The sequence below is a fragment of the Podarcis raffonei genome, chromosome Z (assembly GCF_027172205.1).
Source record: "Podarcis raffonei isolate rPodRaf1 chromosome Z, rPodRaf1.pri, whole genome shotgun sequence".
In the NCBI taxonomy this organism is placed as follows: domain Eukaryota; kingdom Metazoa; phylum Chordata; class Lepidosauria; order Squamata; family Lacertidae; genus Podarcis; species Podarcis raffonei.
In genome coordinates, this window is record NC_070621.1 from 18,656,424 (window position 1) to 18,674,208 (window position 17,785).

The window sequence follows — 17,785 nt, forward strand, 5'->3', positions numbered from 1 at the left end:
ATATTCTCCAAGTGCCCAACTCCACAGATTTATGCCCACCCATCAGTGTTATTGCTTAATTGGAAAATAGATTAATTGTCTCTTTCAATGCAGCTTAATTGGATTTGCATTCACACCCTCAGGTCTTTCCCCCATGCAGAGTTCCCTTTCCTATGCATAGAGGCGTAGGAGATAATGGGGCCATCAATCTGGAGAGGAAGATGGGCTGGAGGGGTGTGTGTGTGTGTGTGTGTGTGTGTGTGTGTGTGTGTGTAATATCTCCCTTCAATATCATATTGATAATCAAGGACAAGATCAAACCCAGGTGTTAAATTAACTGCATCTCTGAGAAGAATCGTCCCTGAATGAATCTGAAACAAAACCCCATGCATATTCCAAACATGACTATGGTATTGTTCCATCTGTTAGGAGATGAAGTGGATTTGCCATGGGGCATCAAGAAGAAAGTTGAAGGGGAACCCCGGTGGTATTGGATGGGATCCTGGAATTGTGGCTTGAAGCTGCTGCAGAGACTATTTTGGAACCGAGGTGGGCTCACAATCCAAGGGAAGGCGAAAGCTCTACATGGGAACCTCAAGAATCCCTGGTAGATAGCAATCCAAATGGTCTTTTTAATTATTATTATTATTATTATTATTATTATTATTATTATTATTATTACTATTATTCTAGGAGTCCATTCCACTGTGGAATGGCTCTTACCTAGGGTTACCAGACATCCCTGTTTCCCGGGGACAGTCCCCGGATTTGTGAATAAGTCCCTGGACAAATTCCATCCCTGGAATGTCCCTGGATTTCATCTAATGTCCCTGGGAAACACAGCAGCGGCAGTCTCAGCAGCCTGGAGCAGTTGGCTCTGGCTGGCTCCAGGAGCTGCTCAGAAGTCCCCATATGATGGTGGTGCAGGGGCTCTAAGATGCAGCTTCCGGGCTGCCTCCACCTTCCCTGAGCCCAGCAACTAAGCTGTGAAGGGAGGCTTCATGCTGCCTATAGGAGCAGCCTCCCAACTCCTACTTGTGTGCAAGCAGGAGCAGGGCGGGGATCTCTCAGTTAGGCAACGGGAAGCCTCCTTTCCCAGCTGAGGGATCCCTGCCCCCTCCTGCTTGCATGCAAGTAGGAATGAGATTGGGGCTGCTCTGATGGGAAGGGAGGCATCGCACTGCCTGAGCCTCACTGCTACTCTTGGCCCTCCTTCTCTGCCTTCCATGCCTGACCCACCATGCACCACTTCCCCACCACCACCACTGAAGAACCAACAATTCAGGGGCTGCCCAGGCTCATGGAGAAAGGAGATAGAAGCCCCGGAGGAAGGGGAAACATGGCGGTTGAGGTCAAGGCAGCGGCCACCCCTCTGCCACTGCCATCGCTGCAGCATCAACGTCCCAAACGTTTAGTATTGATTGATTGATTGATTGATATTGATTGTGTCCCCAGATTCATTGGGGAAAAATCTGGTAACCTTACTCTTACCACCAGAAAGTTATTCCTAAGGTTTGGGCAGGATCTCCTGCTTTTGTCATTTGAAATGATTGTTTTGTGTCATTCCCTCTGGAGCAGCAGAAAGCAAGCCGGCTGCATCTTCCATGTGGGAGCACTTCAGATATTCAAAGATGGCTATCATGTCACCTCTCAAAAGTGAAGAACAGGAGAGAGATGGTTAACCACAGGAGACTCTTTCAGATTTCAACAACCTTATCAGTGACAACTTCATTTCCCCCCCCCTAAAACAAAAAAACAAAAGAAGACAAAAACTCCAACCCATCTGTGAAAGGTGAGTCATCAGAGTGTCGGTGATGTTTTGAAAGGAAGAGCTAAATTTGGCCCAGGAACTCACGGGCTTCAATACGGATTTCTTTCTTAATTAGGACTAGGTGAAATCTAAGCCTCAATTAGAGGTGGAAATAACACCAACCAAGGCCCTGAAAACTTTAAACAGGTCTTCTGTCATTCCCCACCTGCCTTTTATACTGATTAGTCAATGGCTGATCTAATTAAATGTCAACAAATCTGCATATTACTAAGACCTCCTGATAGGGGGCCATTTTCTTGCACAGCAATGCAGAGGCTCATTTACAGCGTAATAAACAAATGCTCAAATTCTCTCCTAAATGGGAAAACATCTTTTTTCCTGTTTTCTTCCTTGTTGTTCTTTCGGACAGTCAGGCACTAAAATTAAAACATGCCCAGTGGGCCAGTCACTGGATGGAAGCTTACAAAGTAGTCAGAGGTGAGATGGAAGTGTATAAAACCAGGGGTCAGCAAGGTTTATCTTGCCTGGGCCAGATCGGTCCCACTGAGATCCCTCTGTGGGCCAGATTGTGCACAGACGTGATTTTTGGAGCCATGGAAGCAAGTCCCCACGCCGTGCTGCGCCAGTTTAGCGTAGCGCATGAGCGGGCAGCTCAGTTCGGGGGCAGCTGGTAGGCAGGGCCAAGCGACTTCCACAGGCTGCTTCCAGCCCATGGGCCTTAGGTTGTTGACCCCTGCTATAAAACTATTTGTATTTTGTAATTTTGTATTCTTGTGTCTTTATATTTTTCTTAATTTCTTTATTGTTAAAATCTAATAAAATATTATTAATAAAAAAAAAAATATTGGTGAGATTCCTGCATTGCAGGGGGTTTGACAAATGACACTTCCAACTCTTTAATTTCATGATTATGGAGAAAGTGGACAGAAAGAAGTTTCTCTCCATGTCTCTGTGGGAAATAATATTGCAGCCAAAATTAATGTTTAGGTTTTGCTAGATAAGCAAAGGGTTAAGACACATGGACTTCCCACACAACTCCTCCATGCAGCTGAAGAGAAAGTATGCTTGTTCTGACCTCTCACCGACTGTTTTTTTATCTCAAGCATGTGTTTTTTAACATAAGATTCTCGCTATCTTGTTTTCACTGCTGCTTTTTGCTGGAATCAAGTCTGAAAATTTATGTAAGTAAACAACTTTCCCCCCCCTTACATTACATACTTCTGTGCAATTCTTTTGTTTAGAGCAATAAAAAGGGGGTGATCCAGTCTCCTAAAGGGCCATTAAAATTATTAATAAGGTTAAGCAACTTCGTCCCAGAGATTTCTACATTTTAAGCTACAAAGGGACTGCAAATTTAAACTCTGCTAACTGAATGTTAAACTCACATGTGAGTAAGGGAAATAATAAATATGATCTATGTAGCTCAGAATTGTCTACACCGATGACCAAGAATATCAGGCAGTGGTACTTTCCCAGTCCTACCTAGGTATTGAACCTGAGACCTTCTGCATGCAAAGCAGGTGCTCCACCTCTGAGCCACAGCATGTCCCCAAAACAGATGGTTTCATCTGTATAGGTGGTTCATATTCCTTAAATTTGCATTCAGTCTTGATATAGTTCTAATTCACCACCCAACCATGTCTGAAAACTACCTCGTTACCTTTTTAAACAAAATTAAATTAAGTTAAACTTTTCTCATCAGCAGTTGCAGACACTACTGGGGAAATACCTGCTCTAGCTAGCTTTTTATATCCCATTAAAAAGCCCTATATTTATAACACATCTAGTCCACTCACATTGGCCAACCAGGTGCACATTTTGGTCAGGACTTACGTGTAACAGCAAATTTCCTCACCTGCAATTTTCAGCAGCTGTTTTGCATCTGATAATAGAGGGTGTGTGTGTAAGAGTCCTGCTGAATCGGGCCAATGTCCTGTCTAGACTAAAATCCTGTTCTGTTTATTCACAGTAGTGGCCATATGCCCATTTTGGGAAATCCGTAAGCAGCATCCAAACACATGAGCTTCTCCCTCCTGCGGTTTCCTGCATTATTGTCTCCAACACTGGAAAGAGAATGGCTAGTACCGCAGAATCCAAACACCTTGTGGATGTGGCTAAACCAACTGCCTGGTGCTCCTGACCCAGTTACATGCTACTGGAACAGGAAAGTGCTTTTTTGCTGTTTGAAAGGGAAGGCAAGTGGATAGCTGCACAGCCTGCCATGAGTCGCCCCCACGCACCCTACACACACACATAATTAAGTAAAACTTTCAAATGGTTATATGTACTATGAGCGTCTGGAGAGTGAGAGCGTCTGGAGAGTGGGGGCACTAGCTTCAAAATCCTTTACCCTCTCTCGAAAAAGGGGGGGGGGAGTTAAACCACCAAGCTAATTGTTCATGTTTAAAAGGAAGATTTACAGCTGTAGCGACAGCTCAGTTTCTACATTCAATTATTTTAAATTATGCCCACAATTATGTTGCATTAATTTGCGCTGCATATGGTGGGTTGCGTTGGTTTGGGGAATTGATGCAATTTTGAGGCTAAATTGATGTTGCTGCTACTTGATAGGATAGAGATTGATCGCTTAGAAATTTGGATCATGAAAATCATAATTAATTGGAGCAATATGGCAGTACCATCTCTCTTGCAAGTCAATTGTCTCCACCCATTTGGAGATGACTTGTCTTGCACTAAGGTCACAGTGACACCCTGCTTCTAAGATTATACATTATTGATGCATTGTGTCACAGGAGCCTGCCAGTCAGTAATCACACAGTTCAAATATGGAGTTAACTCTTTATTAGCAAAAACACAATCTTCACAGATGTGGCTGAGTGTCAGGCAGCCTAATGAGCAATTGTGCAGCTCATTCCCAGTGGTCTTCCTCCCTAAAGATCAGTTGCCAAGACTGAAGTCCCCGCCTACTGATCAGGGTTTTTTCCAAGCAATTGGAGACTACGCCTCCATGCAACCAACATCTCCTCTGCCCTTTTCATGCCTCTTCTGGGTGTCAGCTGTCACAAAATTATGTAATTTGCCTAATTAATGATGTTATTCATCCCCATTCATTTAGTATATGCAATGAAAGCACAATGCTGATGAGGGGACAATGTCATAATTTATGTATTCTTTTGTGGACTTAAAGCAACAACAGTGATTTGTGCTAATGTCATGGAATGAATAAACACCAGCAATTTATGCTGCCATTTCATCAGAATTCTTTAACAACCCTATTTATGAAGAGGAGGAGCAACTACATTTATAATCTAGCTTTTCTACTATAGATGAAGATGCAACAGAATGGCTTCCCCATCCTCATTTTATCCTCACAACAATCTTATGACGCCACATTCACAAGAACAGATATCACAATAAATTTATGTTCCTACTTCTCTACCAAGTCTCTGTTTTTTTAATTAGCAAATGTAAAAATGAAAGAGGATGTCAGCACAACCACAGTAACTTTAATGGTTGGGGTAAAAATATCTCTTTTCTCAGGGTACATTAGGGGTCAGCAAACTAAGGGCCACGGGCCAGATCAGGTCCAGTAGCCTTCAGGATCCAGCCCATGGACTGTCTGTGGATCGGCGTGGGGATTCTGTTCATTTGGGCTGCACCTTTTTTCCCCCTGCACCATTCCATTTCCCCCCCTCCCTCACACACACCGCAGCAGCGCCCCCTCCCTCCCTCCTCCTGGCTTCTCCCCGCCGTGCCTAGAGGAGGATGGGGGCTGGGCTGAGCTGGCTGAGTGCCATTTTAAGCAGCCCCTCTCCGGAGTCAGCCCTTTCGCGCCGCTCATGTTCCCTCCACCACCGCAGCCCTGGTGCTCTTGTGGGCCAGAGAGTGGAGCAGATAAGCTTGCTCTGCCTACCCACGAGAAGCACCAGCAGCGGTGGCAGCCCCCAGGAAAGTAAGCACAGCAGCTGGGGGTGGTTCTTCTTCCTCGCCTCTTCTTCCAGCTCCCCCCTTCCCGGTGCTGCTTCTCCAGCCTGCCACAAGGTTTGAGGGACAGTGGACCAGCCCACTGCTAAAAAAAAATTGCTGACCCCTGAGGTACATCCTTCATTGTCCTTCCATTGTAGCAGGAGACACCCCCCAATCCGGTAACACCATTGATATTTAAAGACCTGCTCAGCCACCTCAACACTGCCAAGGCTCACCAAGCAATTGGTGATAGTCTTTTAGACTCCTACCTAGTTCACACCAACAATTGTGACGCAGCCGCACAAATGATTGACAGTTTACAGAAAGCCTTTGGAATTATTGGCAAGCATTCTCATCAAGCTTGAAAGAAGCAACTGTTCATAGAATCATGAAATTGCAGAGTTGGAAGCAACCCTGAGGGTCATCTAGTCCAGCATTTCCCAACCTTGGGTTTATAGCTGTTTTTGGACTACAACTCCCATCATCCCTAGCTAGGAAGACCAGTGGTCAGGGATGATGGGAATTGTGGTCCAAAAACTGCCAAAGACCAAAGGCTGGGAAACACTGATCTAGTCCAACCCTCTGTAATGCAGGAATCTCAACTAAATCTGCTAAAGTCGTATTGAAACCCAATTCTGCCTACTATGGCATTAGCTAGCCCTTCCAGTTTGCTGTCATCTGTAAATTTTATGTGCATCCCCTCAATACCGTCATCTAAGTCATCTATAAAGAGGCTGAACAGCAAAAGGTCCAGGACAGATTCCTGCAATACCCCACCTGTCACTATTTTCCAGGCTGAGTAATCATTAGTACAGTGGTACCTCGGGTTCAAACACCTCGGGTTACAAACACTTCGGGTTACAGACTCCGCTAACCCAGAAGTAGTACCTTGGGTTAAGAGCTTTGCCCCAGGATGAGAACAAAAATTGTGCGGCGGCAGTGGGAGGCCCCATTAGCTAAAATGGTACCTCAGGTTAACAACGGTTTCAGGTTAAGGACGGACCTCTGGAATGAATTAAGTTCATAACCACTGTAAGCACTCTTTGCGTTCAGCCAGTCAACCAGCTACAAATCAACATAACAGTTCCCTCATCCAGCCTACATTTCCCCAGCTTCTCCACAAGCATGTCAAAAACCTTACTGAAATCAAGATACACCTGTGCAAGCAGCGTATAAGACTTCACAGAGTGCTTTCTAGGAATCTACAGGGAACTCCATGTGTTGTAACCCTTTGCTCACCTAGCAAACATGATATTTTGACTGGAGCATCATTTTCCCACGAACCCCTTCTCAGGCAAAGGTATAACAATTTCACACACATTTTATTAAACCACCCAGAATCCCAGCTTGGCTTGAAGGTTCTGGAACCTGTCTCTTAGCAGAGGTTTGGTGAGAAAATCAGCAGTCATCTCTCTGTGTGGCATACTGGGGTGTATGGGATGTTAGTTGCTTTGGCTACTTAATAAGGTTACATTTGGTATGTCTATCATCCCTGCAGGATCCATAATTATAAAAATAACAGTAATCTTCTCCCACCATGTCATGGCTGGAAACTGCTGACTTGCAAATTGAGGTAAGGAAAACTCCATTAAGGATATTCTGAAAATGCATTTAGAGGCAACAAGGAGTCAAGTATTTTGCAACACCGTCAGTACTGCTGGGATAGCTGTTAAGATAGAACAGAGAGGGACAGTTGCATTACACAAACACCATTCTTTCCTGAAATGAAGGAATTACTGCTAGCCAACTCCGATGGCTGTTGACACCCCTTGATTGTTCCAATTATGCCAGCCAAGCTCTCATCCATATTGCCCAGGTAACTGATCCAGATGTAAACTGACTTATATTACAGTTTTGACAGAAAGCACAAGAAGCAAAAGTTGTTACCTTTCCTGAAAAAGAGGAAACTCAAAGTATTGATAGGGGCAATGCTTCTGAATGCCAGTTTCTGGAAAGCGCAGGAAGAGAAAGGGCTCTTGTGCTTGGGTCCTGCCTTTGGCCTTCCCATTGCCACATCTTCTAGACCTCTGTGAGACCAGGAGGCTGTACTAGATGGGCCCCCTTTGGCTTGATCCACTAGCACTAGCACAGAGCTGGAGAAAGCAGTGCTTTTGAATTACCAGTTAATTACAGGAGCAGAGAGTTGCTCTTCTGCTTGGTTCCAGCTCGGGGTCTTCCCTTTGAGATAACTAGTTCGCCACTATCAGAACAGCATGCTGTACTAGACACACCATTAGCTTGAGCCTGCAGGGATCTTCTTATGTAGGGCACCCTGTAAAGGTAGACTACTAGGGATGTCCTGTGTCTATGTTAAATCAGGGGCCAAAATGGCAGTTCTGTCATTTTGCACTAATGTGGCAGCTTCCAGATCAAGCCCAATGGAAGCCCAACAGAAAGTGCATTGCAGCAGTCCACCTGGAACTTGATACAGAAGCATTACCACATTTTCATTTGCTTCCCCCCATAGCATCCAGATCCTTTGGTTGCTAAACCTCCCACCCCCACACACACCACTCCAGTCTGTATACATATATTTGACCGTATTTTTAAAAATATGTAAGCCATTGTTTATTCTGCACTAATTTTAATATTTCTCTTCACTTACAGCTGCCAGTTCCTCTGGTGTTGACTTATATCTTACCCATGAGTAATAACTCCTCGCCTTTCTACGTTCTCAGCTATAAATCTCAAAGCACTTTAAAAGGGAGCATATTAAGAGCCGGAGAGAAGACAGCTTTCTACAGTTCATGAATATTAAAATTTGGAGGTTCGAACCCTTTGATGGATTTCCTGGCTGCTCTTTTGCTCCCTTCCACAATTTATGTAGCTTTACATTGCGTGGTTCGTTTCCTAAGAAAAGTCGTAGGAGCGTCACATGGAATCATGGAAATTGTCATTGGAATGGAATCTGAGGATCATGGAATCCAACTCACTGCTATGCAAGAATCTCAGTTAAGGCCGCTTGAGAGATGGCCATCCAAACTTTGCTTTGAAACCTCTAGTGGAGGAGAGAGTCCACTACCTTCCAAGGGAAGACAGCCCTTCAGCTGCTGAACAGCTCTTACCATCAGAAACAGTCTCATACCAAATGTAAACAAACTGTGAAAAAGACTCTATGAATTGAAAGTGGAAATGCTATATGTACTTCTTTGTTACACAAGAAAATCTTTAATAAAAACTGATTTCAAAAAAATAATGGAAGTTCTTCCTGATGTTTAGTTGGAATCTCCTTTCTTGTCATTTAAAGCTATTGGTTTGGGTCCAGCAATTCCAACTTATCAGTGACCTAAAACCAGAGCTTTCTCTTTCAGCTGGAGCTCACAAAAGTTCAGTTCCAGCACCTCTCGTGTGGGCGCCATTGCAGCCAAAAAAACTATATTCCATTCTTAGTGGTGAGAAAAACAGGAGATTGCACAACGTTTTTGGGTGCACTTCCTCTCTCTCATTTGTCATGTCTGTAAGAACAAGGCAGCTCTGACTCTGTCCTTCTCCATATCATCAACCAGCAAAAGGCTCTAGGCTATGCAAACTGGCTCTTGAAACCCCCACCTCTGCTAATGAGGCTCTTCCACCCTCCTCTGATATTCGTTATTCCTTTTATTCCTTTCATTATGTCTAAATGTGGGCCGACAGTTACACAGCTCCTTTTTCACGCTACATATCTCGTTCCCAATTTGCAGGATCTTCCAAATGCCTGACTTGAATTCATTTGTGCATAATCATTTTTTTCCCTTTTGCATTTGCTTCTGTTATAGCTCAGAAGTGACAATTGCTGCTTGTTCAAGGGGCTTATATTTGCACAGTTTGCTTCCATAGATACTTGTAGGTCTTTGGAGGTTGGTATATTGGTATATACATATCCAGCGATATATTAAATTAGGAAGAAGGAGACTATCAATGGCTACTAGCTACAATAGCTATGCTCCATTTTAACATTTTTCATTGGTGCTTTTAGACATCAGCAATGGATTCCTTAGCGTAGCTCTCACTGTTGAGTCTTCCATTGGTCTATATCATTTATTTTCTGCCCTAAACCACTGGTGATATCTACTCCCATGCTGTAATAATTGCATAAGTGCATCATGCTTTTTAAAAAAACCAAAACCCTACTCACACGCTGCAGCTTGCATTCATGACTATTCTAGTTCTTTCCTTGTCCCCTGTCAACTGCCATTGCCACACAATATGGGCTGAAAGAACATTTAGCATTGTAGCCAGAATTGGTCACCCCAAAGCAGACCCAATGACATTAAAGGCCATGGTTAGCTTAGATCCATTCATTTCAAGGGATCTACTCTGGATCATGATTTCATTGCATGATATTTTCAGTTCTTTCTTCTTAGATTCATGGAATTGTGGAGACCTCATGGGTCATCAAGCCGAACCCTCTGCAATGCAGAAATCACAGCTGAAGAATCCCTGGCAGACTGCCATCCAGCCTTTCTTTCAAAAACCTCCAACAAAGGAGATAAGGTAGTCTGGTTTTGTTTTGTTTTTTTGCATCTGTTTCTTATCTGTTCCAAAAGCTATTTTATAATTATCCTCACAAATTCTCCAGATGTTTCTTCAATTCCCATATATCTGAAGTACTTTTTTTGTATCTATTAACCAGTTATTCGTATCTAATCCCTCTTCCCTTATATTCCTTAAGAACAGCTGGCATTTAGCTATACTGTAGTCACTTTAAACCCCCCATAACCTAGCCTTCCAGAAACAGTCAGAGATATATTTCATAGAATCATAGAACTGTAGAATTGGAAGGGGCCCTGAGGATCATTCTAGTCCAAACCCCTGCAATGCAGGAATATGCAACTGGGCCACAAGGGGACAACCTGCAACCTGGGCGTTATCAGCGCCACGCTGTAACCAAGTGAGCTATCCAAACTGGCTAATTTGTTTTGAAAGGTTTTATAAATTTATTGCATTTATTAGCTCTCACTTTTCCTCCAAAGAGCTTCAAATGCAATATGTAGAGTTCCCAGTGAGCTTCGTGGCCAGGTGGGGATTTGAACCATGGTTGCTCCTAGGTCCTGTTCTAACATTCTAACCACTACAACATGCGGGTCTCTGGTTTTCTAGTTTGGGGGCAGATCTACACTCATGGTTTTTAACGCTAAAAAGAGTTAAGGAATTATTCTCATAATGTTCTTTTTTAACTTTCATAATGCGACACCAGAGGGCACTGCAGAGCAACCCCCTTACCAGAAACCAAGTAGAGTAGACGGTGTGGAAACAAAGCAAAAGAGAAGCCAAAAAGGACTCTTCCCTGTCTTGACATTTTAGAACGATATTTCTACTATCGTTCTAATAACGTTTAAAAGGTGAGTGTAGATCCAGCCACCTGAGTTGGATAAAAGTATGTGGTGGTCTTTGTGATATTACCTTTTCTTTTTGCTGTTTTTTAATTGTACATCACCTTGAGATATGGACGCGGGTGGTGCTGTGGGTTAAACCACAGAGCCTGGGACTTGCCAATTAGAAGGTTGGCAGTTTGAATCCTTGTGACGGGGTGAGCTTCCGTTGCTCGGTCCCTGCTCCTGCCAACCTAGCAGTTCGAAAGCACATCAAAGTGCAAGTAGATAAATAGGTACCGCTCCGGCGGGAAGGTAAACGGCGTTTCCATGCGCTGCTCTGGTTCACCAGAAGCGGCTTAGTCATGCTGGCCACATGACCCAGAAACTGTACGCCGACTCCCTCGGCCAGTAAAGCGAGATGAGCACTGCAACCCCAGAGTCGGCCACGACTGGACCTATAACTGGACTGTAACGATACCAGTTCTGCAAATAGGAGTGGCTGAATGGGCACTTCTACAAATATCTGAAGGGCTGTCCCATGGAAGATGGAGCAAGCTTGTTTTCTGCTGCTCCGGAGGGGAGTACCTGAACCAATGGATTCAAATCGCAAGAAATTAAACCTTAGGAAGAATTTTCTGGTGGTAAGAGCTGTTCGGCAATGGAGCGGACTCCCTAGGAAGGTGGTGGACTTCCCTTTGTTGCAGGTTTTTAAGCAGAGGTTAGATGGCCACCTGTCAGGGATTCTTTAGCTGGGATTCCTGCCCTGTGGGGGTTGGACTCAATGATCCTTGTGAATTGCAACACAGGACAATCAACATCCAACAAAACAAACAAACAAACAAACAAAAGTAATCCGGAGAAAGTGTTATAATGCAAATACTGCTGTCACTCTAATGCGTAAGTCTTATTCCTGGCATTAATCCAGCATCTTCAGCGAAGAGGCTGTGTTCTTCTGACACTCGAACCAAAGTCATTACTATTTCATAGATAAAAGCTTCTAAGACCCACTCCTTCAGGACACTCTTAAAAAACACACCACATTGCCAGTTGCTAATAGATTGTGTATTTGCTAAACTGTAACTGCAGACACTCAGATTTTCCATCTTTCTTCCGATTAAGAGTTCGTTTTGGCTATGAGCCTGTTTTCAGGCTTTCTGGTAACAACCAAATCTTCCCACCCTCCCCCTCTACTGCTAAAATGACTCTACCCAGGCAGCTCCATAATCCACCTATGGCCAGGAATGAAAATCAGGGAGCCTGTTGGCAGAGAGCAAGAGAGAGAGAGCTGCATCACAGCTATAATAATTTCCTCCTTTCACAAGGAAGTAAAGCATCCTTGAGGCTTCCCAGATCACTACGGGTGCATTTAAAAGCTTTATAAATGGTTCTGCTCCCTCTCAGGGTCAATTTTCCTCAAACAAAAATCTGAAGGAAGCTTTTGAGAGGGTTGTGTGTCATGGCCTCATGAATATTCATGTCACCTCATCTGTCTTCCCACCATCCTTTCTGCTGGTTGACACACATCTCTTTCCTTCCCCGTTACCCCATCTATTGAAATGTAAACTGTGAGCTCCCAGGGGCAGTGACTGTTATGCTGGTGCCTCCCTTCTGGGCTTTCCATGGGTATCTGGTTGGCCATGATGAGAACAGAATGCTAGGCTTGATGTGGCCCCTTTGGTCAGATCCAGGCTCTTCTTCAGCTGATCTACTGTGATAGCAGAACCTCTATGCCCAAGGACAGTCTACCTCCAAATGTTAGATGATGGGGAACAGCAACTGGAGATTTGCTGTTGCACTTGGGTCCTGTTGGCAGGGTTCCTTCTAGAACATGGGGTTGGTCACTGTGAGGAGAGGATGCTGAACTAGATGGACTCTCTTTGCCCTGATTCAGCAGCCAGGCTCTGACTCAATAAGTCAGAGAGACTACATCAGTTCATTGTGGCATGGGATTTTCAGCAGGAAGATACTTCTTTCTCGGGGACTCCAGGAATGCCAGCTAAACCAGGTGAAGGCAGCTGATGGGTCTCAAGCCCTCAGTGGGTTAGGTACTTGCCCTGCATGCAAAGACATGCTCTGGCAAATTGAGCAGATGAGACCAATAGTGGGTCCAACATTCAAGTAGGCAGTTTCTGCACATAGAAGGAAAGTGAAGAGGCCTATTAGCCTGGGAAGGGGACCCATCTAAGAGAAAGAAAAGTCTGGACCTAAACCTTTTCTGTCTTGTGGCCATAATTATTCGTGAGAAAGGCTTTGGGAGTAAATCCTGGGGAACATTTTGTACCCACTGCCTTGTGGGACATCTTATGAGCAGCATAAGGTATGAGCTTATCTTCATCTGTGGGAGAGATCATTGTGTCTCACTGGTCAGCTACTGCCTGCCTTAAGCCAGGCAACCCCTGGTCAACAAAATGCTGGCCTGCCACTGTCCACCTGCTTCAGTGGGTGCTTGGAGCTCAGAGTATCACTTAACAAACAGAACGAACTTCTGTACCAGGAAAAAAAGAAAAGAAACAAATCTCCTTGCACCCCAAGAAGCTGGAATGTCAGGACCATGTGTCCTGGCTTGTCCACCGACCTGCTGCAGATCAATGGTTCACAGAAGTTGACGATCGTTGACTGTGAGCTGAAAACACTCAATATTGATGTTGCCACTCGACAGGAGACCAGACTCGCTTCAAATGGCAGACTCAGAGAGAAGAACTACACCTTCTGTCATCCAGAAGAACTATGTATTCATGACGTAGGCTTCTCAGTGAGGAACTCCATTATGTCTTTGATAGAATCACTGACCCAGGGCTCAGAAAACTTGCTTTTCCTTTGTCTCTCATCCAACTCCAGCCTGGTTAACATCTTGAGCGTCTGTGTGCTCTGACATATGAAACAAGGACCAATTCTATAAGGAACTAGACCAGGCTGTCAGGAGGGTCCCAGACTGTGAACACCTATTCCTGCTGGGAGGTTTCAATGGCAGAGTTGGGGCGATCATCACACATGGGGCAACTGCATAGGTCACTTTGGTAGTGGGTCAGGATGTCTCCAGCACTCCACAGATCAGCAATGGTGACCACACACTTGAGGTGGTAGACAATTTTGCGTACCTTGGTACCACCATAACCAGCAACCTCTCCATAGATGCTCAGCTGGACAAGTGTATTGGCAAGGCAGGTACAAGGCAGATATTTCAGGCTTTCAAAACCTTCAATTGGGCCTGGAAATAAACTGGCAACCAGTGCAAATTTTAAAAAACAAGGTCTATACGATATCTACGTAAATGGAACTCCAGTAAGCAGTTGCATTTTGGACCAACTGAAGTTTCTGAGTCATCTTCAAGGCCCATCCCATGTAGAGTGCACCAGAATAATCTCACCTGGAAATTACTAAAGCTTGGAGTACAGTTACATTGTCACTATGTTAATTCACCCTACTCATTCCAAAAGAAAGGAAAACCAGGGGAAATGAGGGAAGGGGAAAGCGTAATTGTATCATAAATGGAATGAAAGCAACAGCAATGGATTCTGTATTTGCTGGATTGTTTTGCATTCCAAACCCAGGATGAGTAACTGAATATAAGCAATTCCAACCTCCTGTTTTTCCTCTGAGTTCTCTGACATCCCTAGGACTTCCTGGAGGTAGTGAAGCATTGTTACCCCACATATGGCCAATCAACCACATCAATCAGTGGAACTGGCAATGTTACATGTGCCAAATAATACCAGTTCCACATTTATAAAAGCACAACCTGCACTTTGGAACTCCCTGCCTATTGATATCAGGCAGGTGCCTTCCCTGTCCTCTTTTTGGTGCTCGCTAAAAACATTTCAGTTGTGTCAGAGTTTATTTATTAAATAAATAAATGAATAAATAGTTTTACAGCCAAATAAAGGGGGAGGCTGTTTTCTCACAAAGCAGGGTGATTCTCAATTAAATGAGAACCCCAATGAGCTCCTTTGAGCCTCGGTGGCTGGCTGGCTGGACTCCCTTTGCAAGAAGCTGAGCAGTCCGATTCAATGACAAGAAATTCAATTATGGTGCCGGCCTGCCACTGAGTCTTGTTCAAAGCATCACAGGCCTGATGAAGCTTAGTAGGAATTAGCCCCAGTCAATGAGACTTGAATCAACTCAATTAAATGCAGATGGAGCTGACAATGGGCCTGGAGGCTCGCCGCCTGCCCTTCTCACCGGGCTCTCCAGAGAAGGCGCAGTGGGGAAATGTGAGAGAGGGGGCAAAGGTGCCATTATTGAATTCATTAGGCCCTGATGATCATCTTGGGGCAGCCCTTCCTTGACTCCCACTCTAAGCAGGAAGCAGACGTTGAATTTATTTATTATTATTTATTTACTGCACATACCACCTTTATTTCCCACCTTTTCCTCCAAGGAGCTCAAGGTGGTGTACACAGATCTTCCCCTCTTAATTTAATCCCTACAACAACCCTGTGAGTGGCCCAAGGTCACCCAAGGAGCTTCACTCTCAAGCAGGGAACTAAACTCTGATCTCCCAAGTACTAGTCTGACACTCTAACCACTATGCAACACAGCCCCCAGTCTGAGCCTTGACAAGAGCTCTTGAATTTGGCACAGATCTTCTCCCAAGCCTTTCAGGGGGAGAGGTTACAAACGACCCCTTATTTGTTTGCTGCTTGCTGTTGTTGTTGTTGTTGTTACAGAACAGTCTGTGACTTATGCCAGGCTTAGATCATAGAACTGGGAAAGGGCCCTGAGGGTCATCTATTCACACCTCCTGTAAAGCAGGGTGGTGTACAAAGGTTAGAACTGCATCCATTGCTCTGCCCTCTTTTCCTCTGGTCCTAGAATCATAGAATTGTAGGGCTGGAAGGTACACACAAGGGCCATTTGGTCCAACTCCCTGCAGTGTAGGAATCACAGCGGAACAACCCCTGACAGGCAGGGCTGGCCCACCCATTAGGCAAGGTGAGCTGACTGCCTTGGGCAGCAGCATCCACAGGGGCAGCAGATCTGGCCTCCAAGAAATGCATTGTGAACGTGACACCTATGGTGCTCTTCTTAAAGGCAGGATCTGCCACACCCATGGCAGCGCCTCCCCCCCCCCACACCTTTGAAGGAGCCTCTTGGCAAATAGGAGGAGCTGCTGGTTTCCTTCCAACCTTGCTCCCAGTGTAGATCATTACTGCCCTCCCCGTGGCCCCATTCTTGATGTAGATCTTCACTCAACCCTTCTTCTCTTGCAGGGGTGGGGGGAGTTTTTTTTATTCACCTCAGGTGCCAGCCCTGCTGACAAGATGGCCGTCCAACCTCTGTTTAAAAACCTCCTAGGAAGAAGAGTCCACCACTTTCTGAAGTCTGTTCCATTGTCAAATGGCTCTTTACCACAGAAAGGTCTTCCTAATCTCCATGTTAATTGTGCTTTTATTTTTATATAGCTATATAGCTTTCTATGGTATAGATTTCTATGGCAACAAAAGTCTGGACTGTGTGACCAATGCCTCTGCCCCCCATCCCACCCCCCGCTTCGGTATTTCATGCCTCTTTTCTGAGATGACTCTATTCTAAGCTGCGTTTTGCATTTTAATAAAAATACTAATTCTTTAAAAAAATGTTAGAGGCAGTCAACAGGGTCTGTAAGCAGGGTTTCCCAAACTTGGCCCTCCAGGTGTTTTTGGACTACAATTCCCATCATCCCTGAACACTGGTCCTGCTAGCTAGGGATGATGGGAGGTGCAGTCAAAAAACAGCTGGAGACCCAAGTTTGGGAAACCCTGATATAAGGATAGTATGCACCATTCTGCTTGCCCTCCCCCTATTAACACAATTTTAGGTAGATCTCAAACTTGGTGCATTGTGAACCCAAATAATGTTAAGGATTGAGACAGGAAGCAATGGGCAGTGAGACTGTGGGTGGGTGGGTGGAGACTATGGGAAAGTATTGGATATTTGCATATGCCTGAGATGTGCTTACATATCCGGTTAGATCTGGACGTGAGCAGATAATATCAATATCATGTAGAAAACTGGAGCTGTTTTGTAATATCATTAGAATGGATACTGTAATCAGCCTGTTGCCATGGAGATAGGATAATTCTGAATAGATTGCTCAACCCATTTGGAATTGAGCTAATATATGAACATGAATTTATTCTCCAAAGTATTGCAACTCATTTTGGAAGAAAGATGGAAGCTGTTTCTTTCTTTTGTTTTTTACTTATAAATGGTAAGAGAGAGATAATTCTGCAGATTTAGCTTTGCATTAAGATGACAATGAAGGTTTTGTTTTAAAAAGCTCTTAAAACATCAATAACTCATGCTTTAAAAATAATAACCACAGGATTCTAAAATAAATATGAGAAGGCAGTGATGCCTGCTCAGAAATCTAGCAGAATGCGGGAGTCTTAGGGGGGGCAAAGGAAGCATCTGTTCATTTTGTTCTGCCAATTTTTAATTTTTCTGTCTTTATATTTAATTTGCCCCCTCACCACATCAACTTGTGAATATTCTTTTTTTAAAAAAAATCACACTAAAATTCCTTCACATTTCTCCTCACATACACATTTTCCCACCAATTTTGCCTACATATTTCCTTTAAATACATGCATTTTGCCAAATTTTCCCCAAATATAAAAATGTGTTTTCATAAACAATTTTCACTTGATTAACACATTCTGGTACAATTCCCAGAGTGTCCTTACAGTCAATCCCATTTCCCAAGAAACTCTTGAGAACTGCATCTCTGAGGATGGGAATAGGGTTGGGATCGTGTCACCTAACAACTTTCAGCACCTGTAATAATCAGCTCCCAGGATTATTTGGGGGGAGGCTTGCCTGTTTCAAGTTGTTT

General features: G+C 44.2%; 1 long non-coding RNA gene across 1 annotated transcript; it reads left to right on the forward strand.

The window, feature by feature from the left end:
* The first annotated feature begins 2,601 nt into the window (after positions 1 to 2,601).
* On the forward strand, positions 2,602 to 8,736 carry LOC128406570 (uncharacterized). Its single transcript, XR_008328526.1, has 3 exons — positions 2,602 to 2,931; positions 7,176 to 7,250; positions 8,285 to 8,736. It is a non-coding gene; the product is annotated as an uncharacterized LOC128406570 (long non-coding RNA).
* The last annotated feature ends 9,049 nt before the right edge of the window (positions 8,737 to 17,785 follow it).